Raw genomic sequence first — 21,059 nt, forward strand, 5'->3', positions numbered from 1 at the left:
AAACAGTTGAATTCTGCAGTCGGTTTTGTTTTATAAATGCCACAGGTTCATCTCAGCTGCAGTTTTAAGGCTAGTTCACAATGTCCCAACAAACACAAACCTTGAGCAGTTGTGGGATTTTGTTGGATCAGTGTTTTATCTGTTGCCATGAAATAATCATGTTCAATTGGCATTTATAAGGTCATGGAATGTTTAAGAAGTCTAATAAGGTTTTCCAAGAATACCTCACATGCTTGATCATGAATGACAATGAGGCAAGTTTTCCTCCAGCTCCACAGAAACAATAATTACTCTGCCCTCCTGCCTGAGGAGCTGATCAGTTTTCAGTATTATTTCCAGCTCTCTCTTCAGGCTGTAATACACCATTTGCCTGCTCATGAGAGGCACAATCAGGTTGAAATTGTCCACTTTCTTGTTGAGTTTCCCCAGTTCATCTGCAAACGCAGCGCAGTGCTCCTATCACTGAAGGGTTTCTGGATGTCTCATGGGATATCCCAGCCTTGCCCTGACCTCCTGTAACCTCTCCCTCATTCTGGCAATGGTTTCCCTGATCTCTTTCTGTGCCATGATCCATTCAGGCTGGTAACCATTGTCAGTGCGGATTCTGTTGAGGTTGTGCATCATGGGGTCCATATAATGAGGTCCTCAACAAACCTTTCCACTGCCAAACTGAGTGATTTTGATCTGCTTGCTGCATAAACATGCATCTCGGGTCACCATGGCTCCTTCATCTGCTGCTGCCTTCTCCATCTCCTTCTGTCGATACTCCAGGACCTGGTCGGTGTGTTTGATCCACACGAAACTGTCGGTACTGTTGTTCTCTTTGGCTTGGAGTGCCAAAACCAATGCCTTCAAAACTGAGGTAATGTCTGTGTTGAGGGGCATTACCTTTAACTTTATCTTCCTCTTCTTCCTCCATCGATTGGGTACACTGTGAAGCTGACTTCTGCCGGGCAAGGTGGGCAATAACAGCCGATAGGCCTCTTCTATCCGGGAAAACAGAGTTGCGTCTGCCGGGGGAGCACCGGAATCTGGGTGGTAGAGCTTGGCCATGCGTAGGTAAGCTTCCTTATCCTCTGCGGGGTCGCTGGCTCCATCATCAGACAGCTGCAGTATACAGTAACTCTCAAGCAAATAGCTCCATGGAGGACTGAGAGCTCACAGGCTGAGGGAACAGCAGCACAGAGGCAGAGAGATATCTGTGGAGGTCCCCGTTGTGCAACCGTAACAACATCCAGCGGCTCATTGTGCCTAAATATGCAAAGAGCAAATCAAATTTAAGGAAATTACAAAATAAAGCTAAACTGAGTTGAATTACAATTACATTTGAGTAACTCTTCACTTCTTTAGAAATAAATTATCAAACCAAACACCAGAAAGTGTCAAAATACTATAGATATTTAGAATTTTTTAAGCTTTAGAAATTGAAGCTTTTCAAAATTATTTTTGTGAAATATTTTACCTGTAAAGTATTAAAGTGCTAATTTTACTAATACTTTCAAGAAAGAAAGATGTAAAATTGTAAAATTACAAATTAAAATACAACTGTAAAATTACACCACTAATATGGCTTTCTTTGCAGTTTCAAAAGATCGCGCTTTTATTTTGGCGGGAAAAAATGCCAATCGAATAAGGGCTCATTTGTATTTCCATTTTGTTTATGACTTCGATCATATTCGTTTCTTGCTACGTCAGATCTTACACAGCTTTATCAGTTAATATCTCGTGGGCTGTAGTGTCTCTAAATGATTATAATAGACATGTTTGATGATGATTTACCCACAAAATACTCCAGTGTGTTAAGTGTGTAGTAGCATAAAAGCTAATGTTCCAAACTAGCCTGCATATCAAACATGAACACTTTCGATAATGCGGAATAAATACAACACAAACAATATATAGCAAACAATTCCTCACTGATTTAGCTAGGATTTCTCCACTGCAGAGTGAGCTATGTAAGCATGTCTTTGTGTTATGAATAACACTGTTTTGAATATGTGCACTGGGGTTTGTTGTTACATATTAATGCGGGGAAATGTGGTGGTCACTGTTTTCAGTGCAAAGCGCGTTATAGAATTTGTCCTTTAGGTGGCGACAAATCTTAACAGCCACAATGCAGGAACGTTCATAGCTTTGGCTTCTTTCACCTTAAAACATTCAATTTGAAAATTCACTGTTACATCCACTGTGCAATATATAACTGCTGCTATTCTCTTTGCACAGTAAGGTGAAAGTCTGCCTGTTCTGTGAGACTTGCAAGATCAGCAAACCATTCAGGTTGGTGTGTGTGTGTGCGCGCGCACAGGAGAGTTTATAATTGTCTCTACCTAATTGCATAAGTGATATATATAATGTTAATGAATTGGTATTACAATTAATTAGCCAGACCCAAAAGACGCTCACTTTTTCTCCATCTTTGACAAGGTTAATGTGTGTTAATGTGTGGCCTGAAAGTGATTGCAAGTCTTATTCCATTTTGCGTTCACATGAGCTTTCCTAAATTTGACTGTTTTAGAACCCAACCAATTTATATGCACATGTAGTGAATTTTGGTGAATGAATTTATGACATGCTCAGAGGTCTTTTGTTCATCCATCTTTTGCGGTATGTCAGTCCATGAACTCTAGAATTATTTATTTATTTGTATGCTTTTTACTTTTTTTTAAAACCTTTATTTTCAGAATTAATTTCTAATTCCCAGGCTTTTGAATTTGTTTATTTTATTTATTTATTTTTTATATAATAAATCCAGGTTTCAAATTGATCTTACATTTTTGGACTCCAATGTGCATCCCCAATTTCAGACCTCAGGGCTGGATATAATTATATATAATCTCATATATAAAATGGCCTCTATTTGATGTTGTTTCTGAAATTAGTTTATATTAATTGGATATATTCAGACTGACATAAAGGTATAATTTAGAAAGAAGTGAGATCCAAATGCATGTTTGTATATTCCACTATTAACATTAAACAGATGTTTACATTTAAATTTCTCTATGAATGTGATCTGCCATGTGAGTAAGCAATTGGTGAACTCGTTTGCCCAGAGGACCATGAGAGCTTTTTAGCATCTTAGAAATCAATGTTGTGAGATCTATGGGTCGCCGCTGAAGTGCTTTTCCCTGGCACAATCTGTGTCACTCGTACACGGGGACACAAAAGAACCACAAAAAGGCCACAAAAATCCTTACATCTAGCTGTGCAGGTGAAAAGCAGGCTTAAAAATAGCATTCAAAAAAGAACTGATTCTAAGGATAGACTGCAAAATGATCAACTTCACAGATGAAGATCTGGACAACTATTTGCAAAATCAGGTGACCTATTTATGTTGCCATGGGTATTGAAACCTAAACTGGACTAAAGTACTTTAACTGATTTATGGTGTTTATTTTATTATTCTATTATATATATATATATATATATATATATATATATATATATATATATATATATATATATATATATATATATATATATATATAATTATATAGCTTGAAGTATTTATTTATTTATTTTTTTTATTCAGAAAGGTCAAAGACAAGAGTGATTTGTTTGGCTTGTTTACAAGATGTTTAGTTCTGCTATGTTAATGGTGGTCGAATGTGTTATTGTCAGGTGGATCTCAGGCATTGTCAGGTTTCAAAGTCTGTAGAAAATGTGCAGAAAATCATCAAAGATCTTACAGCTGTGGTCAGCTCAAAGGATGCTCGTTTCCAGTCCACTGCGAACTCTTGAGTTCATAATGCCAGCCTCAAAGTAATACTTCATGTAGGCATCTTGTCTATTATACAATGAATAACTGCAGTTTAATTATGGCTTCAGTTGTAACATCGTAACTCCTCTGGTGTCCACAATCCTATTTAGGACCAGCCAGATTTAGTGTCAAAATGGTCTGCATTACTCCGGGCAAGATGTGCATACAACCCCGCCATCCAAGTAAGCCACAAAACTGTCAGCTATAATCTTTACGAAATGAACAGATTTTTCAATACACTACAATATATGCATTGACCATGTATGGCTATATATTTATACACACACACACACACACAGACACACACACACATATATATATATATATAGCAATGAAAACAAAACTGCACTACATTTGTACTTTTAATAGCTTTATTTAAACACTTATTTAATTCATTTTCCTTTCATGAGTCAACGTATGAGTTTGAATAAAGCTGAACACATATTCATAAACTTATATCTTCATTATTGGCATAGTTGGATGTCTTGCTAGCAAGTCATGGAACATAATATAAATTTGAATGTGATTTTTATATATATATATATACATGTGTTTATACAGACATATATACAGTACATCTATATATTATGAAGTGTTTTGATTAATATTAAATTACATAAAGATATTGTCTCATATTTGTCAATATATAAAAAGCTACAATTGCCCAAGTAAGAATCAACCTATTGTAATATATTAACACAAAATATTAATCTGTATATTTTCATGTAAGGGAAGTCGTGGCCTAATGGTTAGAGAGTCGGACTCCCAATCGAAAGGTTGTGAGTTCGAGTCCCGGGCCGGCAGGAATTGTGGGTGGGGGGAGTGCATGTACAGTTCTCTCTTCATGTATATTAAATCATTTAATATATTGACTGTTAATATGTAATTTATTCTATTTTCTTAATGTAAGGGTGGCATTGTTTTAACTGTTGTACTGTAACATGTAGAAGTAAATGTTTTAATGGTAAAACTGTACAGCTGATTTTCATTGCTCTGTGTATATGCTAATAGATTTTTGGCTTATTTTTGCAGGTGCTCACACCAACTCTGTTCCTGATCTTGGTGCCCCTACAGGGCCTGATGGGCTACAAAGAGAGGCGAACACGTCAGTGGCGGTACTACACACAGAGCGGGTCTCGTCTACTCTCACCAGTCCGTGAGCCAGAGAAGCTCCACCAGTGGCTGGAGCTGGAGAGTTTTGTCAGTCTGAGTCAGGAGTGGCATGATGCCCGCATGATCATTGAGGGTGACATTGTGCCATCCAAGGTAGTGAATGTCTTCAAAGAGCATCTGGAGGCATCCATAAAGACCTGCGGACTAACAAGTTAAGAGTTTTTACAGTGTCCACTTGTTTACTCAAACAGAAAAAAATCTTTTTTTTTAAATCTATTTTCGAATCAATTTTTCACAAGTTGTCTGATGAATTTTCAAAAATCTCCATCAATCACACTCTACTGATATACAACTCTTCTGTGATAACAGATTGATTGATTGATTTCCATAACTAGCAACTGTAACTGAATTTGCATGAAAACCACAAACAAAGTATTAAGAGTGTTCGCAGACAGTGGTACAATACTTGCCGGTGTCTCCCTAATTTATAATGATTTATATAGAGTATTGCTTAAGTTCACATTGACAATCTAAATCAAAAACATAATTTATGAGAAGTATGTTATGTATTTTAATGTAATATATTCTATGTAATATACAGCATTACTTAATAATTATATATTTACGTTAATTAGTGACACTGGCCACATTAACTGCAATTTTTAATGAAACTTTTTATTTTTATAATATATAATTGAATAATCTGAATGAAAATCAGTAAAAGCTTGTTTGCAGCTATTAGAGGAGATTCCATGACAGATGAGCCGTACCAAAGACAATCTTTAGAATGAAATAGTATGATGAGGCTTTTGAAGTCACTGGTTTCTTATTTGACCCACAGGCTCCATGCATTGAAGGTAAACACAGTTCTGCACACACATTAACAACATATGACACAATGTGATGCTAAAATTTGGATCAACATTCCTTTAAAAAAAAAATAAGCCAAAATCTCATGAAATGATAGATTGATAAATTGTTCAAGCCTCTATAAGTATCCCTAGTTCTAACCCTAAAATCTGACTGGTTGACAATGATGTTGATCCAGGAATAAATCTTATTTAGGTAAATGGACAAGCATAAATGTGTATTGCACATAAAGTGTAACAGTACATTCCCTGACAAAAGTCTTGTCGCTTATCTATTTTGTAGAAACACCTGCTATTAACCTGACTTTTAATTAATCAATTGGTGTTAGAAATAGCTCATATGAAAAGCTAAAAGCCTCCCAAATTATGTTTAATGCACTGAAATAATTTAGTTTCACTGAAATAAGATTTTTTTTTTTTTTACATTTTGGCAAGACAAAAGTTTTGTCGCCTATAGAGAAATTGAACAAATTTACTGCAAATACAAAAATATGTCAGAAAATTAAGTAGTGGTGCTGTGAGATCCAAATTTAATATCTTCTATGACTTCCATGAGCTTGAAGGACTTCATCCATGTGGTTTGGCAAGGATTCATACAATTTATTGATGAAGTCATCAGGAATATCAAAGAAAGCAGTCTTGCATTCCTCCCAGAGTTCATCAATATTCTTTGGTTTCGTCTTCCATGCTTCCTCTTTCATCCTACCCCACATATGCTCAATGATGTTCATGTCTGGTGACTGGGCTGGCCAATCCTGAAGCATCTTGATCTTCTTCGCCTTGAGGAACTTTGATGAGGAGATGGAAGTATGTGATGGAGCACCATCCTGCTGCAGAATTTGGCCTCTTTTATGGTTGGGAATATAAGAGGTAGTTAAGATTTCTTGGTATTTTAGACTATTGATGTTGCCTTCCACCCTGCAGATCTCTCGCACACCCCCATACTGGATGTAACCCCAGACCATGATTTTTCCGCCACCAAACTTCACTGTTTTCTGGGTGAATCTAGGATCCATGCGGGCTCCAGTAGATCTCCAGTAGTAAATCCACCTTCTGCCACTTTTCCAGGGTCCATCCTTTTAGCAGGCTGTGGGCCTTGACAAATGCCACACAGTTTTTCCATTGTCTTTTGTTTAGTGCTGGCTTCTGCGCACTGATTCAACCATGGAGGCCATTCCGAGACAGAATCCGACAAACCGTTCTTGTTGACACAGGGACTTCAGGTGACCAGGTCTTGTGGAGCTCTGCTGCAGTGGAAAATGGGCTGGCCTTGGATTTTCGAGCCAACAAACGGTCCTCTTGAGCAGTTGTCTTGCAGGGTCTGCCTGAACTGGGCTTGTCAAAAACATCTCCAGTGTCTTCAAATGTTTTTTTTATCCTCTGTACTTGACGCTGAGACACATTGAAGGTGTCTGCCACATCAGCAGTGGATCTGGTCTCCAGCCTCTTGATAATCAAAACTTTAGTCTCAGGGTGACTCTTAGGCATGTTTGCAGAGGTCTAGTTGCAGTTGATGTGAATGTCTAGTGTACTGGGGTTGTTTTTATACACACCTGAGACCTAATTGATCCACTATTAGTCACAGGTGAAGCTCATATGACAAGGCGACAACACTTATGTCTTTGCAAAAATTGACTCAATGGGCTTTACCAAGCTATGAATATTAGAATACTTTTTGACAGTTTCGTTTTGAACTGAAACATTATTACAAAAGCTGTTGGGATTCAAATGAGCCATTTCTTGTAAAAAAAATTTTGATTAGAAATATATTTCAGCGGCACTTCAGGTCAATTTGTACACAAGCGACAAGACTTTTGTCAGGGACTGTATATTCATGCATCATTTCATTTGTTTGAAGTTTCTTCTCCCCTTTCTTTGACAGGTAAGGTGAGTATGCTGGAATCAGTTGGTTCAGTGGTGCGTATTGCTGTGGAAACATCAGAGGCACAAACTGAGATGGAATTGATTCCTACAGTGGAGCTAATGAACTACTGGCCAAAGAGAGCTCAGTGGCCCCGGCTTTTTCAGAGATGGCCCTCCACAGAGTGGATCTATATACATAGGAATTTACACACACACACACACACACACACACACATATATATATATATATATATATATATATATATATATATACATCCCGAATTCCGGAAAAGTTGGGACGTTTTTTTAAATTTTAATAAAATGAAAACTAAAAGACTTTCAAATCACATGAGCCAATATTTTATTCACAATAGAACATAGATAACATAGCAAATGTTTAAACTGAGAAAGTTTACAATTTTATGCACAAAATGAGCTCATTTCAATTTTGATTTCTGCTACAGGTCTCAAAATAGTTGGGACGGGGCATGTTTACCATGGTGTAGCATCTCCTTTTCTTTTCAAAACAGTTTGAAGACGTCTGGGCATTGAGGCTATGAGTTGCTGGAGTTTTGCTGTTGGAATTTGGTCCCATTCTTGCCTTATATAGATTTCCAGCTGCTGAAGAGTTCGTGGTCGTCTTTGACGTATTTTTCGTTTAATGATGTGCCAAATGTTCTCTATAGGTGAAAGATCTGGACTGCAGGCAGGCCAGGTTAGCACCCGGACTCTTCTACGACGAAGCCATGCTGTTGTTATAGCTGCAGTATGTGGTTTTGCATTGTCCTGCTGAAATAAACAAGGCCTTCCCTGAAATAGACGTTGTTTGGAGGGAAGCATATGTTGCTCTAAAACCTTTATATACCTTTCAGCATTCACAGAGCCTTCCAAAACATGCAAGCTGCCCATACCGTATGCACTTATGCACCCCCATACCATCAGAGATGCTGGCTTTTGAACTGAACGCTGATAACATGCTGGAAGGTCTCCCTCCTCTTTAGCCCGGAGGACACGGCGTCCGTGATTTCCAACAAGAATGTCAAATTTGGACTCGTCTGACCATAAAACACTATTCCACTTTGAAATAGTCCATTTTAAATGAGCCTTGGCCCACAGGACACGACGGCGCTTCTGGACCATGTTCACATATGGCTTCCTTTTTGCATGATAGAGCTTTAGTTGGCATCTGCTGATGGCACGGCGGATTGTGTTTACTGACAGTGGTTTCTGAAAGTATTCCTGGGCCCATTTAGTAATGTCATTGACACAATCATGCCGATGAGTGATGCAGTGTCGTCTGAGAGCCCGAAGACCACGGGCATCCAATAAAGGTCTCCGGCCTTGTCCCTTACGCACAGAGATTTCTCCAGTTTCTCTGAATCTTTTGATGATGTTATGCCCTGTAGATGATGAGATTTGCAAAGCCTTTGCAATTTGACGTTGAGGAACATTGTTTTTAAAGTTTTCCACAATTTTTTTACGCAGTCTTTCACAGATTGGAGAGCCTCTGCCCATCTTTACTTCTGAGAGACTCTGCTTCTCTAAGACAAAGCTTTTATAGCTAATCATGTTACAGACCTGATATCAATTAACTTAATTAATCACTAGATGTTCTCCCAGCTGAATCTTTTCAAAACTGCTTGCTTTTTTAGCCATTTGTTGCCCCGTGCCAACTTTTTTGAGACCTGTAGCAGGCATTAAATTTTAAATGAGCTAATTAAGTGGATAAAAGTGTAAAATTTCTCAGTTTAAACATTTGCTACGTTATCTATGTTCTATTGTGAATAAAATATTGGCTCATGTGATTTGAAATTCCTTTAGTTTTCATTTTATTAAAATTTAAAAAACGTCCCAACTTTTCCGGAATTCGGGTTGTATATATATATATATATATATACAGTACAGTACAGACCAAAAGTTTGGACACACCTCATTCAAAGAGTTTTTTATGAATATTTTTTTATGAAAATTGTAGATTCACACTGAAGGCATCAAAACTATGAATTAACACATGTGGAATTATATATGGAATTATATACATAACAAAAAAGTGTGAAACAACTGAAAATATGTCATATTCTAGGTTCTTCAAAGTAGCCACCTTTGCTTTGATTACTGCTTTGCACACTCTTGGCATTCTCTTGATGAGCTTCAAGAGGTAGTCACCTGAAATGGTTTCCCAACAGTCTTGAAGGAGTTCCCCGAGAGATGCTTAGCACTTGTTGCCCCTTTTGCCTTCAGTCTGCGGTCCAGCTCACCCCTAAACCATCTCGATTGGGTTCAGGTCCGATGACTGTGGAGGCCAGGTCATTTGGCGCAGCACCCCATCACTCTCCTTCTTGGTCAAATAGCACTTGATGCCTTCAGTGTGACTCTACAATTTTCATAGTCATGAAAATAAAGAAAACTCTTTGAATGAGAAGGTGTGTCCAAACTTTTGGTCTGTACTATATATATATATATATATATATATATATATATATATATATATAAAATGTTTTAATACAGTAAAAACTGAAATATTATTAAATTTAAAAGAATTGTGGTCTGTTTTAATACATTTTCAAATGCAATTTATTCCAGCAATGGCAAAGCTGAATTTTCAGCAGCCATTGTGTGTGTGTTTATTTGTTTGCGAGTATAATACTTTGTATTATTTTATTAATTGTCTTCAGTGTCACATGATCCTTCATAGATCATTCTAATATGCTGATTTGGTTTTTAGGAAATATTTCATATTATTATCACTGTTGAAAACAGTTGTGCTTCTTAATAGTTTTGTGGAAACCATGATACACTACTAGTTTGGTGTAAGATTAAAAAAATAAAAGAAAGAAATACTTTTTTTCAGTAAAAACATTAATTTGATCAAACGTAACAATAATGATGAATAAAATAATGAATAAAAGATGTATATTTCAAATAAATCAATTTCTAATTCAAACAGGCTACATGCTCTTCTGAATTTTCTAGTCATCGAATAATCCTGAAAATCCTGAAAACATAAATAATAAGCAGCAAAAACTGTTTTCAACACTGATAATAATAATATCCATTAATTTTAATTGAGCACCAATAATAAATGACAACAAATGAGAACTAAATTACATATTAGAATGATTTCTGAAGGATCATGTGATCCTGACGACTAGAGTAGTGGCTTTTACCACCACAGGAAAAAAATAAATTTTTTATATTATTTTATTATTAGCTATATTTAAATAAACAGAAAAAGTCTGAGTACTGTTTGCATAAAATGCAATGATGTTTAATCGAATAAATCCCCTACAGTCATTTGGATTCAATCTAATGGCTGCATCAAACTACCACTGGCTGCTGTCATACTCACAGGAGGAGCAAGTGCTGATGAGTAATATAGATGAGGATGGGGGCTGCCGCAGGAAGTGTTATCGGGTGGTCAGACAGCTCAAGGAGGGCATTTGGTGTCCTGGAAGCAAACCTGTCATCACTGCCTACCACCTACAGGTACCAGCCCAAGCAAAACAGCCTTCTACTCCTTTTCTGTCACTTATTTTTTGTGATTTCTGTTAATATGGCTTTTTAAATATCATACTGCTTGTACACAAATTCAAGTTTACACGCTTTCGCACTGTCCTTACATCATTTAGATGCTGCTTTTCTGGACATGTGAGAAGTACCCCTGCACCAGGGACTGGAGAGACTTCAGAGGATGCGTATTACGGCTGGTGAAAAAGCTACATAAGTGTGTTAGCCAGCATTATCTCCGGCATTACTTTGTACGATCCCACAACCTACTGAATTATAGCAATACTAATGAGCTTGATGATGTGGCAAAGAAGATCAATAATGTCATGGACAACCCAGGAAAATACGTTCATTAGAAACTTGTGGGTTAGATGGCATAGATCTATGTTAGCTGTGCTCTGTACTGACTGCATCATATTGATGAGATGATCATGGAAATAGGCTGTGGTTGGCTTAAGTAAGTATGCATGGATTTCCTTATGTCTGTCTCATCCTGAAATTTTCACCAGAATTATTTGGTCAGTTGTTTTTTTCTTTTTTTTTCCTTTTTTAATATACAGTAGGCCGTAAACTTTGTTGAATGATCGACTTGACAATTGCTGAATCAAATAATTAAATATTTTCTCATCCGAAATCCACCATTTTTATTTTATATTTGTATTTTATTTTCAAATGATCAATTTCCTTTTTTTTTTTGGACACGCATGGTCTGCTCAAATAAGATATTTGAGCACTTAAAATGCTGATTTCTCATAACATACTACAGGAACCCTTAATTATATTGTATTCCAGCAGAGGGCACTGTGATTACAGCAACACGTGTTACAAATATCCATATTAAACATGACGATGTAATAGCACAAGTCAGTAATAAAGCACTATTATTTGCATTTTCAGCTAATGATATGTTTTGTTGAAAAAAAAAAAAAAAAAAAAAACAAGCTATATTCACTGAGTAAGATGTCATAATAGTAAGTGAATCTGAGGAGACAATCAGGGAGTAGTTCATCCAAAAATGAATTCTGTCATTATTTACTCACCCTTATGTCATTCCAAACCCATATGAAATTTTTCCCATTAAACATAAAAAGAGTTATGTTCACACTGCTCTTTTTTCCTGTACAAAAATAGCATATAGTTATCATAAGTTCTGAAAGTTATTTTGGCTCATATTTAACAAAACCCACCAATTCAATCTCAACAAATTAGAATATTGTGACATGCCAATCAGCTAATCAACTCAAAACACCTGCAAAGGTTTCCTGAGCCGTCAAAATGGTGTCTCAGTTTGGTTCACTAACCAGTTCGATTGTCCAGAAGACAATCATTGACACCCTTCACAAGGAGGGTAAGACACAAACATTCATTGCCAAAGAAGCTGGCTGTTCAAAGAGTGCTGTATCCAAGCATGTTAACAAAGTTGAGTGGAAGGAAAAAGTGTGGAAGAAAAAGATGCACAACCAACCGAGAGAACCGCAGCCTTATGAGGATTGTCAAGCAAACTCGATTCAAGAATTTGTGTGAACTTCACAAGGAATGGACTGAAGCTGGGGTCAAGGGATACAGACGTGTCAAGGAATTTGGCTACAGTCATATTCCTCTTGTTAAGCCACTCCTTAACCACATACAACATAAGAGGCATCTTACCTGGGCTAAGGAGAAGAAGAACTGGACTGTTGCCCAGTGGTCCAAAGTCCTCTTTTCAGATGAGAGCAAGTTTTGTATTTCATTTGGAAACCAAGGTCCTAGAGTCTGGAGGAAGGGTGGAGAAGCTCATAGCTCAAGTTGCTTTAAGTCCAGTGTTAAGTTTCCACAGTCTGTGATGATTTGAGGTGCAATGTCATCTGCTGGTGTCGGGCCATTGTGTTTTTTGAAAACCAAAGTCACTGCAACCATTTACCAATAAATTTTGAGTACTTCATGCTTCCTTCTGCTGACCAGCTTTTTGAAGACGCTGATTTCATTTTCCAGCAGGATTTGTCACCTGCCCACACTGCCAAAAGCACCAAAAGTTGGTTAAATGACCATGGTGTTGGTGTGCTTGACTGGCCAGCAAACTCACCAGACCTGAACCCCATAGAGAATCTATGAGGTATGGTCAAGAGGAAAATGAGAAACAAGAGACCAAAAAATGCAGATGAGCTGAAAGCCACTGTCAAAGAAACCTGGGCTTCCATACCACCTCAGCAGTGCCACAAACTGATCACCTCCATGCCATGCCGAATTGAGGCAGTAATTTAAGCAAAAGGAGCCCCTACCAAGTATTGAGTGCATGTACAGTACATTAATATACTTTCCAGAAGTATTCTGGAATTCACTAAATGTTTTTTTTATTGGTTTTAAGAAGTATTCTAATTTGTTGAGATTGGTAGGTTTTTGTTAAATGTGAGCCAAAATCATCACAATTAAAAGTACCAAAGACTTAAACTACTTTAGTCTGTGTGCATTGAATTTATTTAATACATGAGTCTCACAAATTGAGTTGAAATACTGAAATAAATTAACTTTCATTCTAACATTCTATTTTTTTGAGAAACACTTTTACTTAAACTAATAAAACATACTTAACAGTAGCTGATTCAGAAGCACAAGATTGTCATAGCAAAGTCAGAATTACCTTCTCTCCTAGGTTCACGAAATGGTCGTATATAAAATGCATTGCTGTTCTGTTTTAAGTAATTTTAAAGCACTGATCTCAAACTCAATTCCTGGGGGGCCACAGCTCTGCAGAGTTTAGCTTCAACCAGCTCCAAATCACACCTGCTTGGAAGTTTCTAGTAATCCGGAAGAGTTTGATTAGCTGGATCAGGTGTGTTTGATTAGGGTTGGAGCTAAACTGTGCAGACCTGTGGCCCTCCAGGAATTGAGTTTGAGACCAGTGTCTTAAAGATTCCTAAATGCATCTACTTTCAGAATACCAAATAAAGCGCTTTTGCATAGATATACAAACAGCATCTCCCTGACATGGCTGCTTCAACACTTAACTGCTTAAACCACGGCTTCTTTCTTTGCGTGAACATTTGGGTGGCATTACGCATATATTTCCACATAGTGACGTAGTCAGTAATACAACTGAGGTGTCCTTGAGCAAGGCACCTAACCCCCAACTGCTCCCTGGGTGGTGCAGCATAAATGGCTGTTCACTGTTCCCAGTGTGTCTTTATGGCATGTGTATTCACTGCTGTGTGTGTGCACTTTGGATGGGTAAAATGCAGAGCACAAAGGTAAGTTTGGTACCAACAGTTGACCGAAATGTATTTGTGCAGCTTCATTCGACTTTGTGGGTTTGCGTATTCAAAATGCAGTTCCCACAAAGGACTTGAGGTGTCTGCTGCTTCAGTTGTGTCATGAAGCAGCATCCGGTTACTGGCACAGACTGGCAACCGATTTACATGTGCACACCCTATGGTGAGGTGCTAGTGCACTCATACTGTAGACATGGTCTAAGCCTGTCGCTGAGGAGCCCCAGGCAAACACGTGAAGCTGGCCCCCTCCACAACATACTGTATAGAATTGTGTGGGGGAGGAAGCATTACGTCATGGGGGGCCACAAGTAAAACAGACATTCACCAAAACAATAACCGATATTATAACTAAAATAGACCAAGTTCCATAAAGTTCTGGGATCTATTCAAACAGATCACCAATGCAAGATTCAGATAAATTAACTACACAAAAATCATTATGCCTACTCACTTCCTAAACCAGGTTTTATGGGGTTACTAGTGAGTGAAATCTGCACATAGTCAGTTGACTAGTAATACATAACCAAGACTGATATGACATGATGAAATCAACTTGATGCTGAAAAAGGATGAGGTACATTTACACTGGAGAGTCTAGACTAGAATAATCTTCTTCATTTGTTTGGCTTTTTTTTATTAATCATAAAATTTGCATGTTCATGACAAGTCTTGAGTTTTTTCATCTGACATTGTCTACACACGTTTATATTTACAGTTTGAAGAGCCAAACTCCCTTTAGGAACTACTACTGCAAACTGACAATACGATTCCAACATATCCATTAATATATCCAACAGCAACCCAGAACATTTCATGAAGTACTGAGTGTTATACAACATCCAGCTTGAAGCATTGTTTTCTGTGTCTCTTCATAGCAGAAATCCATGATTGAAGTGAAAATGCAGGGCAAGTATATGGAAAACTGAGGCCGGGAGCCTTTGTGAAACTATAGACTAGCTTTTCTCAGCACAAATTGAATAAGTTTTATCTCCCTGAGGTGACATAATAGTTGTGTGTCAGATTTGTGAGCTTTGCATCTTCTAAACATAAAGTTTTTCTTCATATCATATTCCTAAATCAATCAGTTCAATCATCTGTCTTTTACTTCGTATTTTTCATATGTCTCTTCTTTAGTTGTAATCTTCTTTAGTTGTAGCTGAAATCTTTCATTCAGAAGGACATTTCATAATATCCATGTAGATAATTAACAGGATGCATTGGGATCAGCTTTTATAGGTATTCAGCTGTAAACTCTGTTGGGGTAATACAACACATTTCAAGACCTACTCATTGTCATAATAACCATACTTTAGATTTAATACTCTCACATGGAATTGATGTTGATGGCAGTGAAATTCTGCAGCAGAGCAATGATATCTCAGATAATTATATAGTCTTGTGCATACTCCATATAGCTAAAGCTGCAAATTCAAATCATACTTATCTGACCGACATGCAATCGTAGCACTGAAGAAAAAAATGTATATTGTTCGCAAGTGAAGTATGGAGTACCACAAGGCTCAGCACTAGGACCATTGCTTTTCATGCTTTACGTGCTACCCTTGGGAGATATCATCAGGAAACATGGTGTTAGCTTTCATTTATTTCTTCATGGCCTGACAAAACATAGTACTTCACAAAACCAACATATACATAGTTGATATAAAAACTAGATGACTTGTAATTTCTTACTGCTAAATTCTGAAGAAAAAACAGAGGTGTTAATTATTAATTCTGAAAAGCAAGGTGTGCTTTGATTGGCCAGCTATCCAGTTCATTGTGATTGGCCAAATGTTTCAAGCATCTGAGGGAAATGTTATGCCCCTCAACATATACTGTTATGGTGTGTCCCAGTCAGAACACCTGCATGACAGGACAAAAACAATAAAACCCATTACAAACGAGGCAGTTGTTGCATCCAGTGGGAACATAGTTACTGATTATAACGACTTATACTATGTACTTCTTTATGCACCAAGAGCTTTTAACACTCCAAAGAGAAAGGAAAAAACTGAAATTGCATCATATGTCCCCTTTAATCCATGCATTCATGACCTATTCTTTATTTGGTTGCTCTGTGTGCTTAATAAACAAAATCCATCTGGTCCAAAATGCAGCAGCTAGAGTTCTTACGAGAACCATGAATTATGACCATATTAGTCCAGCTCTGTCAATAATGCACTGGCAACCTATTAAACATCTTAAACATTTTAAAGGTGTCATGAACTACCTTTTATATTACTTTGTACTGTTCTCTGAGGTCCATAATTTTATCAAGATTTTTACATCAAATAACATCATTATTTAGAAGTAATAGGCTATTTTTTGTCCTGTTATGACCCCCCTCATTTGTATGCTTCGTTTTTAATAGGCGTGGCGACTGTACAGTCGTGGCAAAAAGTTTTGAGAATCACATAAATATTGGAAATTGGAAAAGTTGCTGCTTAAGTTTTTATAATAGCAATTTGCATATACTCCAGAATGTTATGATGAGGGATCAGATGAATTGCATAGTCCTTGTTTGCCATGAAAATTAACTTAATCCCAAATAAACCTTTCCATTGCATTTCATTGCTGTCATTCAAGGACCTGCTGAGATCATTTCATAATCGTCTTGTTAACTCAGGTGATAATGCTGACGAGCACAAGGCTGGAGATCATTATGTCAGGCTGACTGGGTTAGAATGGCAGACTTGACATGTTAAAAGGAGGGTGATGCTTGAAATCATTGTTCTTCCATTGTTAACCATGGTGACCTGCAAAGAAACGCGTGCAGCCATCATTGCGTTGCAAAAAAATGGCTTCACAGGCAAGGATATTGTGGCTACTAAGATTGCACCTAAATCATCAATTTATAGGATCATCAAGAACTTCAAGGAAAGAGGTTCAATTCTTGTAAAGAAGGCTTCAGGGCATCCAAGAAAGTCCCAGGATCGTCTCCTAAGGAGGATTCAGCTGCGGGATCAGCTTGTCAAGTCAAGTCACCTTTATTTATATAGCGCTTTATACGATATGATTGAGTCAAAGCAGCTTCACAGTGTCAAACAGGAAAAACGTGCGCTGAAAATGCAAGAGGACAATAGAAAACAGAGAAAACAGTGCAAGCTGTGAGTAAGTGCGTTGCAAATGGACTTGTTTTAGCTACTGACTAAAAAAATATAAATAGTTAGAAGTAGGGGCTTCCAATGCTAATCAGACAAACTTTGACCCCCTGGCAAAAATACATGATACAGTTCACTCAGCTGCTGTGTGTTTTACTTAAGTGGTCAGTGTTTAGCCTGTTAGCTTCAGCAATTAGCTCCTTTTGCTAGATGCCATAACTACACAATTATGCCAGCTAACAGCATGTTTCTCTTCATTCGCCTTCATCGGCAGAACTGAGCATCAGTAAGTCCATCAGAAAACATATACTGTAAATAGCTGTTTTAAATAAATAAATAAACATTAAACATTTTTAATGATGCCAAACTTCTAAACATTGTGTTTATTGTATGTACTGTCTACATGCCAGAGACTTTTTACTTTTGAGATGTCATCATTGCAATATCTTATTTTTAGTTTCAATTAGGATTAACTTTATGCAGGATTCATTTAACAAGTGTCTTCCTAACACTTCTGGAAAGACTGAACTTCCTCACTCTTCTCTTTCAACCATATTGGAAAGTTCTGCCCTTTAGGCCTGTTTTGTGCATATAGCTCCAGTTGTGTTTATTTGTTGTGCCCTGTGTTTTAATGCAGTCTTTTTCACTAGCAGTGAATTTCAAGAAACAAGCGGCTCTTTGTCTTGTGTGCCAGGCACCCTCTCATGCATTGCAATAGATTGGGAGACACTCATCTTCCCTCTGTCCTTCTTTCACATTTTCTTGTTCTCTCCATCTCCTTTACTCTCCTAATTCTGATAGTCTGATTACTGTGACAAGACTGGTATCCAATAAAAATCAGTCACATTTTGCATTATGTGCTATTAAACATGAATTGCCCTTGAGGTAGGTTGAGCTCAGTGAGGGCACTTAAGTAGAGGAGAGCACTGCAACTGCCTCAGTAAATGACTGAGGGAACATTCCCTTGGATGGCGACATAGTGACCCTCTCTTTCACTCTTTGTTACACGCTTTCTTTCACGCTCACTTTGAAAAGGGGCTATTGTGCGAAACATCCTGCTGGGATGATGGCATAATGGTTTCAGTGTGAGACAACTTTCCCTGGACATTCTGTCATCTTAGTGACAAGAGTTATTATGTTAAGGCTTGAGGAATAACCCTGTTTCCCATAAAAAATGTCAAATGCAAACATATTCTCTGGTTCTTCTCAACCACATGTAGTATAAACATTACCACTGAGAGCAAGATATATAACTAAGCTACAAAACAAAATAATATTTTTGCCCAAAATTAAAATTCTGTCATTATTTAATCACCTTTGTGTCATTTAAAACCTGTATGCTGCATTTTTCATCTATAAACATCCATTCAAATAAAAATGTATAATGATGTTTTCAAAAGGCATGGAATATAACATACAAATTGTATAGACAAATTTTATGGCATTTCTGCTTTTTTGGAGCTTTTAATAGCTTAACATCCAACATCATTATACATTTTTCTTTGAATGGATGTTTATAGATGAAAAATGCAGCATACAGGTTTTAAATGACACAAAGGTGATTAAATAATGACAGAATTTTATATATATTAATATGTATATATATTATTATTTTTTTTTTTTATTTATACTTCAAATGCCAAAATATATTACAAAATGTACTGCAAGGTGAAAAAAAGACATTTCAGATCTTAAAATACATTTTGTATATATATTATATATATATGTTTTGGTTAACTTATGTTGTTTATATTGAAATTATATATAATTGGGCAAGAAAAAATATTTGTGTGGAAATGCTAAAACAAAGTTAATTAAAATATATATAATATAATATTTAGGAAATAACTTTAATTTGGTTATACAATTATAACATTTATAATAAATATTTATAAATATCTTTAAACTTTTTTGTATATTTTAAGTATACTGAAATATATTTAAAAGTATATCTGAAAATATATATTTGCCATATGTGGTGGACTTGAAATGTAGTGCATGATTCACATGGACTGTTTTTAATAAAAATTGGGACATACTATAAAAGCACCATAAAAGTATATATATATATATATATATATATATATATATATATATATATATATATATGATAACAGCTTACGGGTTTGGAAAAATGTGAGAGTGAGTAAATCAGGACAGAATTCTCAGTTTTGGGGAAATATTCCTTTAATGGAAATAATGTGACTGTCTGTTGTAGTCAGAGTTTGTACTTCCACATCTGTTGCATCATTCAGAGCAGGAGACAAAGCTTACATCAAATGGCTTAAATCGAAGATGTTCGGCATCAAGACAAGATTGAGTGGCACAGTCTAAGAGACAGAGAGACATCTGTGACAGGTGCTCTGATAGAGAGAAATGCATGGAGTTTGGTTGTGTGCAGAGGAAAGTAGAAGGGCTGGCGTGACAATGGGACTGACGTAAAGATGAAGTGTCTGCCGTTGACACAGATATAGACTGACAGTTACAAATACACAAAGACAGACAGAAACTAAGGGAGTAAGCAAGGAGTATGATAACTAGAGTATGACATTAAAGTGAGTGCTTTGGGAAACGCAACCAATGTTGAAAGAGATGAATATGGGAAGAGATTTTTTTTGTTTATGCTTTGTTTTTGAGATGAAGATTTATTTTCCTGAATTTTAGATGCAAAGATGTCAAAGTCTGTAAAAAAGAAAAAAAAAAAGTCATTTCTCATCAGATTCTTCCAAGAGAAAATTGTAACAATTGTGTAGCTCTATATATACTTACTATGTCAACAACTCTCTTATTTCTATTATTACCTCAGTATGTTTGGTGAAACATCTGATATAAAGTTAATACTGAACTTATTAGTTAATAAAAAAAGTGTAGTTTACCCAAAATTAATATTCTGTCATTATTAAATTATAAATTGAATGTAAAATCTAATTATGTAAAATACAGTTTTTTTTTATTTTTTTATTAAAAGCATAAATTACAAATTTATAGCTGTAATATATACAGGTATCCTGTAAAATCTTAAACATTGTCACCATATTTCTTTATTTCGTACAGTATTATTTTTTTCAATACAGCCAGTTATCCACTGTAAATTTAATAGGATACTTTTACAATGAAACTAGCAATAAAATTCAATACTGACATTTTGTATCCAAAATCATAAAGCCACTCAACATATTTATGCCTTTGATGCAACGTTGTCTCTTTCCCATTGTATATTAAATTAAAAATAAATAGTATTTCCACTATATGCAGATTTAAGCATCTGTTTTGCATTTATAAAGATGCATTTTGTCAAACCAGATGTTTGATATGCCATGTTAATATGAAGTGTCATTCTCTTTGCTGTCATGGGTCAGGTCACATCCCCAGTAATTCATTTTCTTATTGTCTGACAGGATTTGACACATCATTACAAAACGGCATCAGTAAAGGGAGGTCATTCGATCTCAGACATAATGCCCAGTAGCACTGGTGCTCTTCTAGGAAAGAAGAAATGGCTTGTCCATCAAATGACAGAACGTAACAGTGGCCATTGTATCTTAGTGCAGGTGGATGGTGTTATCTGACACCTTGTCCATAGCATGAGACATTTGTGTTT

The 21,059-nt window shown here is 36.5% G+C and overlaps 2 pseudogenes; one reads left to right on the forward strand and one right to left on the reverse strand.

Moving 5' to 3' along the window:
* Positions 1-237: 237 nt before the first annotated feature.
* LOC132153279 (dnaJ homolog subfamily C member 28-like) lies at positions 238-2,792 on the reverse strand (annotated as a pseudogene).
* Positions 2,793-3,272: 480 nt separating this feature from the next.
* LOC132152502 (protein mab-21-like 3) lies at positions 3,273-11,468 on the forward strand (annotated as a pseudogene).
* Positions 11,469-21,059: the final 9,591 nt, after the last annotated feature.

This window comes from Carassius carassius, chromosome 11 (genome assembly GCF_963082965.1).
Source record: "Carassius carassius chromosome 11, fCarCar2.1, whole genome shotgun sequence".
Lineage (NCBI taxonomy): Eukaryota > Metazoa > Chordata > Actinopteri > Cypriniformes > Cyprinidae > Carassius > Carassius carassius.